The sequence below is a fragment of the Hydractinia symbiolongicarpus genome, chromosome 6 (genome assembly GCF_029227915.1).
Source record: "Hydractinia symbiolongicarpus strain clone_291-10 chromosome 6, HSymV2.1, whole genome shotgun sequence".
NCBI lineage: Eukaryota > Metazoa > Cnidaria > Hydrozoa > Anthoathecata > Hydractiniidae > Hydractinia > Hydractinia symbiolongicarpus.
This window is the reverse complement of record NC_079880.1, coordinates 26,746,048-26,753,092: the sequence shown is the minus strand read 5'-3', so window position 1 is coordinate 26,753,092 and position 7,045 is coordinate 26,746,048. Positions and strand designations below refer to the sequence as shown.

Here is a 7,045-nt window from a genome sequence, read left to right as displayed (position 1 = left end):
GAAGTAACATTCTTCTTAATTTGACTTGATTGCTGGAACTCAGCGATTGCACTGGCACTGTGGTAGCGTTTTATTTAAAAATTAAGTTAAATAAGTTATTTTTTACTGTGGGAGCAATCCCAGCCGTTAGTTTGCGCTGAAGAAATAGAGACAGTTTCAAAAACTACATTTCATTGACTTTCTAACAGTGTTAATCCGTTTGAGCTACAACGGTTGCGTCACATATTCCTACCAACATGTATTTAGTGATTTTTTTCCGATGTGAATAAATTGCATCGCTTTTAACAGTGAAACGAGTGACTGTGGGACTTAATTGAACTGATTTTGGACTTTGACCTTATAAATGTGATAAATGAGCCAGTTTGACTACAAGAAGTATCATTTTTCTTAATTTGACATGATTGCTGGAAATCAGCGATCATATTAGGCTCTGTGGTAGTGCTTTATTTAAAAATTTAGATAAACAAGTCTTTTCTTACTGTGGGACCAATCCTGGCCGTTAGCACGCACTGAAGAAATAGAGACATTCTCAAAAACTAAATTCCATTGACTTCTTGGCGGTATCAATCCGTTCGAGTTACAACGGTTGCGTCACATATTCGTACCAACCTGTATTTAGTGATATCTTTCAGATATTACTAAGTCATATTGCTTTTAACAGTGAAACAATTGACTGTGGAACTTAATTGAACTAACTTTGGACTCTGACCTTATAAATGTGATAAGTGAGCCAACTGGATCCAAGAAGTAACATTCTTCTTAATTTGACATGATTACCGGAACTCAGCGATTACACTGGGCGCTGTGGTAGCACTTCATTTAAAATTTTAAATAAAAAAGTCATTTTTTACTGTGGGACCAATCCCAGCCGTTATCGCGCGCTGAAGAAATAGCAACAGTTTCAAAAACTACATTGCATTGACTTTCTAACGGTAAAAATCCGTTTGAGTTACAACGGTTGCGCCACATATTCGTCCCCACATGTATTTATCGATAGTGTTCGGATATTACTAGGTTGCACCGCTTTTAACAGTGAAACGTTTGACTGTGGGACTTAATTGAACTGATTTTGAACTTTGACCTTATAAATGTGATAATTGAGCCAGTTTGACTACAAGAAATAACATTCTTCTTAATTTGACATGATTGCTGGAACTCAGCGATTACACTGGTAGCTGTGGCAGCGCTTTATTAAAAATTTAAATAAAAAAGTCATTTTTTACTGTGGGACCAATCCCAGCCGTTAGTTCGCGCTGAAGAATTAAAGACAGTTTCAAAAACTACATTATTATTAAGCGATATTATCAAGTTGTATCGCTTTTAACTGTGAAACGATTGACTCTGGGAATTAATTGAACTGAATCCGTACTGTGACCTTAGAAATGTGATAAATGAGCCAATTGGACTCCAAGAAGTTACATTCTTCTTAAATTGACATGATTGCTGGAATTCAGCGAATACACTAGGCTCTGCGGTAGCGCTTTATTTAAAAATTGAGATAAATAAGTCTTTTTTTACTGTGGGACCAATCCTGGCCGTTAGCACGCACTGAAGAAATAGAGACATTCTCAAAAACTACATTTCATTGATTTCTTGGCGGTATCAATCCGTTTCAGTAGGCTGTTCAGTCACGTGACAATTCTTGCCGTCAAAAAAAATCTCGGCGCGGCGGAAGATGAGAACTTCAAAATTTTTAAAGGTGAGCGTATGGCACCTTAGCATTTGGGTACTTTTCTTGCACTAAACCAATTTAGGCCGGTTTATGTTGGGTACCTATGCAAAGGTAGATGATTTTCTGAGGTAAACAAAGATGAAAATCCCGGTTTCTGTTTGAGGAAGTAAAAAAATCAGGTAAATAAAAACTTCATATTTTGAGAAAAAGTACTAGATTTTAACTATTTTTTGATTTTCACTCAGGGAAACACTCTTCAATGACACTTTTGTAAGTTTGTATTAGAGTTTTTACAACAACGCAATGTTTTAGCAAAGAAAACAATGTTTTTTTTCTTTATCCTTTTTTTTTTTTGTTGGCGCCCCTTTTTGTCTCCATTTCTAGAATATACTAAATAAAGTTTGAAAGCTAGTTAGTTATAGTTATTTAGTTGGTTAGTTAGTTAGTTAGTTAATAAAAGCTAAACCATGTGCCAAGTACAGGTGTTTATTTTGTTGATTTTAGCCAACAGTTAAGAAGTTACTGCTCAGATATAATTTTACACTCAAAATTAAGCATTGTAAAACTATGTTAAACACAGTCTAGCTAGTTAGCTAGGTTGTTATGACTTGCTCTAATACATCTTTTTATCCTTTCTTACATTGTGTTTTGAAGGAAGAAAAATCCTAGCCAGAAAAGCACGCACATTTAATGCTAGCTAGCTAACACTAGCAAAGTTCAGTATGATACAGACTTGTGTCTGGCCACCATGGCCTAAATATATGTTTACGATATGCAGGTATCGTTTATTTATACAGTAACAATTCATATTAAAGTTTTTCCTTACTCTGTTGTGCAAAGTGCTTTTATTTTATTTCAGTGTAATTATTAGTGTTTGATGATCAAGTAAGTTATAATGGCTGCCATAAAAAATAACTAATAGTGAAATATATGAATGGTATACGAAGTTAAATCAATTAAGCATTGTTGAAGTTTGTGAATCATTCTCACAGATGTTTAAAATTGATGTTAATAGTTGCAGTCGAGCTGCTTTGTATAATATGAGCCCTGCATGTTAAGAGTTCTTTCAATGTTGTTGTTTTTTAGTGGTAGGAAAAACATTTTTTTTGATTATGCAGTAATAAACATTTTTGTTTTAATTTTCATAGGTTGTGGTTGCTTTTTCACTTATGTTGGGGTCTGGTCTGTAAATTGGAAATATAACGAAACAGCACAATATATTTTGCTAGCAATTATATATTTTATTTTATCCAATTATTCATATGTATTTGATGAGTTTTCACCATTTTGGCCTTCACTTCTTACTTCTGTGAATCATAATAAATCTAGTCTCTAAAATGTGATTCTGATAACTGAGCACACAATAATTTTTTTCCAAGTTGCAGTAATATTATTTATTAACTAAATTATTTATATTTGCACATGTAGTCAATGATTTTTCACAATTTTGGTCTTTTTGTCAAGTCTGTAAATTACATTAAATCTGGTCTGTAAAATATACATTTTGAGATTTAACATGATACTTCATATAATTTATTTGATAAGTATTGGTCATACTATCATGCCTATTTATTTGCACTTTTTGTTTGACTGTTTTTGCTTTTTTTGAGCATATTCCGCATCTGGTTTGGAAATTACAAAGAATCTGGTCTATAGAATATACTTTCAGAATATCTCATGACACTCCCACTTTTTTTTTAAAAAAAATATTTATTCTATTCTGATTTTTTTCTGCTCCCACATTTCCTTGAGAAGTTTTTACTGTTTTGGTTATATTTTAGGTCTGTAAATTACAAAAAATGTGGTCTGTAAAATGTATTTATTAAAGGATCACGTGATACCTCATAATTGTATTTTCCTTAACTGAGAGACCTAAAAACCATCCTAATTATTCATATTTACACACGTAGTCAATGATTTTTCACGATTTTGGTCTTTTTTTGTCAAGTCTGTAAATTACACTAAATCTGGTCTGTAAAATATACATTTCGAGTTTTAACATGGTACTTTATATATATAATTTATTTTGATAAGTAGTGATCATACTATTATGTCTCTTTAATAATATTCGCATTTTTTATATGATCGTTTTTGCTATTTTGGACATATTTTGGGCCTGGTCTGGAAATTACAAAAAATCTGGTCCGTAAAATGTACTTCTTGAAGAATCACGTGATACCTCATAATTTATTTTTAAACAAAGTGGTATTTTAAGTAGCCTAGTTATGCATTTGCGTGTGTTTTATTGACGATTTCCTGTTATATTCCTAAAATTTATGACCATATTTTGTAATGTAATTTTGCGCATGCGCAATAGCATTTGGTAAAATATACGACCTAATCATATAGTACTTATCTTTCTCTGTATTTATACCAAATTTTAGCTTAACTCGATAATTTTTAGCGAACTATGCTGATCTGCATCATACCATCATTTTGACCTTTTTCAGAGCACCAAAAAACGCCTATTGGGGCCGAAAATATTGCCAGTGTTTATATGGAGGAATTCGCAGGAATTTGTCTAATTTTTTACTCCAATAGGGTATCTTCAAATCTTCATAACTTTGGAAAGAAAAATGTTAGAAGGGTGAGTGACCCCTCGTTGGAAAGCACAATAATAGCTCTTTTACGTTAACATATAAGCTAAGCAAACAACGATGTTGTTAAAAATAGCCTGAACAGCCTAGTTTGAGTTACAACGGTTGCGTCACATATTCGTACCAACCTGTATTTAGTGATATCTTTCCGACATTACTAAGTCATATTGCTTTTAACAGTGAAACAATTGACTGTGGAACTTAATTGAACTAACTTTGGACTCTGACCTTATAAATGTGATAAGTGAGCCAACTGGACCCAAGAAGTAACATTCATCTTAATTTGACATGATTACCGGAACTCAGCGATTACACTGGGCGGCAGCACTTCATTTAAAAATTTAAATAAAAAAGTCATTTTTTACTGTGGGACCTATCCTAGCCGTTATCGCGCGCTGAAGAAATAGCAACAGTTTCAAAAACTACATTGCATTGACTTTCTAACGGTAACAATCCGTTTGAGTTACAACAGTTGCGCCACAATTTCGTCCCCACATGTATTTAGCGATAGTATTCGGATATTACTAGGTTGCATCGCTTTTAACAGTGAAACGTTTGACTGTGGGACTTAATTGAACTGATTCTGGACTGTGACCTTGTAAATGCGATAAATGAGCCAAATGCGCTCCAAGGAATAACATGTTTTTAATTCGACATGATTGCTGGAATTCAGCGAGTACACTAGGCTCTGTGGTAGTGCTTTATTTAAAAATTTAGATAAATAAGTCTTTTTTTACTGTGGGACTAATCCTGGCCGTTGGCACGCGCAGAAGAAATGGAGACATTCTCAAAAACTACATTTCATCGACTTCCTGGCGGTATCAATCCGTTTGAGTTACAACGGTTGCGCCACATATTCGTCCCCACATGTACTTAGCGATAGTATTCGGATATTACTAGGTTGCATCGCTTTTAACAGTGAAACGATTGACTGTGGGACTTAATTGAACTGATTTTGGACTTTGACCTTAAAAATGTGATAAATGAGCCAGTTTGACTACAAGAAGTAACATTCTTCTTAATTTGACTTGATTGCTGGAACTCAGCGATTGCACTGGGCACTGTGGTAGCGTTTTATTTAAAAATTAGGTTAAATAAGTCATTTTTTACTGTGGGTCCAATCCCAGCCGTTAGTTTCGGCTGAAGAAATAGAGACAGTTTTAAAAACTACAATTCATTGACTTTCTAACGGTGTTAATTCGTTTGAGTTACAACGGTTGCGTCACATATTCGTACCAACATGTATTTAGTGATTTTTTTCCGATGTGTCTAAGTTGCATCGCCTTTAACAGTGAAACGATTGACTGTGGGACTTAATTGAACTGATTCTGGACTGTGACCTTGTAAATGCGATAAATGAGCCAATTGGACTCCAAGGAATACCATTCTTTTTAATTCTACATGGTTGCTGGAATTCAGCGAGTACACTAGGCTCTGTGGTAGTGCTTTATTTAAAAATTTAGATAAATAAGACTTTTTTTACTGTGGGAATAATCCTGGCCGTTAGCAAGCGCTGAAGAAATGGAGACAGCTTTAAAAACTACATTTCAATGACTTTTTAAAGGTTTTAATCCGTTTCAGTTACAACGGTTGCGTCACATATTTGTACCAACATGTATTTAGTGATTTTTTTCCGATATTACTAAGTTGTATCGCTTTTAACAGTGAAACGATTGACTCTGGGAATTAATTGAACTGATTTTGGACTGTGACCTTATAAATGTGATAAATGAGCCGATTGGACTCCAAGAAGTAACATTCTTCTTAAATTGACATTATTGCTGGAATTCAGCAAATGCACTAGGCTGTGCGGTAGCGCTTTATTTAAAAATTTAGATAAATAAGTCTTTTTTTACTGTGGGACCAATCCTAGCCGTTAGCGCGCGCTGAAGAATTAGAGACATTTTCAAAAACTACATTCCATTGACTTCTTGGCGGTATCAATCCGTTTGAGTTACAACGGTTGCGTCACGTATTCCTACCAACCTGTATTTAGTGATATCTTTCCGATATTACTAAGTCATATCGCTTTTAACAGTGAAACGATTGACTGTGGAACTTAATTGAAATAACTTAGGACTCTGACCTTATAAATGTGATAAGTGAGCCAGCTGGACCCAAGCAGTAACATTCTTCTTAATTTGACATGATTACCGTAACTCAGCGATTACACTGGGCGCTGTGGTAGCACTTCATTTAAAAATTTAAATAAAAAAGTCATTTTTTACTGTGGGACCAATCCTAGCCGTTATCGTGCGCTGATGAAATAGCAACAGTTTCAAAAACTACATTTCATTGACTTTCTAACGGTAACAATCCGTTTGAGTTACAACGGTTGCCCCACAATTTCGTCCCCACATGTATTTAGCGATAGTATTCGGATATTACTAGGTTGCATCGCTTTTAACAGTGAAACGATTGACTGTGGGACTTAATTGAACTTATTCTGGACTGTGACCTGGTAAAAGCGATAAATGAGCCAATTGGGCTCCACGGAATAACATTTTTCTTAATTCGACACAATTGCTGGAATTCAGCGATTGCAGTGGGCGCTGTGGTAGAGTTTAATTTAAAAATTAAGTTAAATAAGTCATTTTTTACTGTTGGACCAATCCCAGCCATTAGTTCGCGCTGAAGAAATAGAGACATTCTCAAAAACTACATTTCATCGACTTCTTGGCGGTATCAATCCGTTTGAGTTACAACGGCTGCGTCACACATTCGTATCAACATGTATTTAGCGATAGTATTCTGATATTACTAGGTTGCATCGCCT

General features: G+C 34.5%; 1 long non-coding RNA gene across 1 annotated transcript; it reads left to right on the top strand.

Moving 5' to 3' along the window:
- The first annotated feature begins 1,055 nt into the window (after positions 1-1,055).
- Positions 1,056-4,020, top strand: LOC130647895 (uncharacterized). Its single transcript, XR_008982897.1, has 2 exons — positions 1,056-1,942; positions 2,821-4,020. It is a non-coding gene; the product is annotated as an uncharacterized LOC130647895 (long non-coding RNA).
- Positions 4,021-7,045: the final 3,025 nt, after the last annotated feature.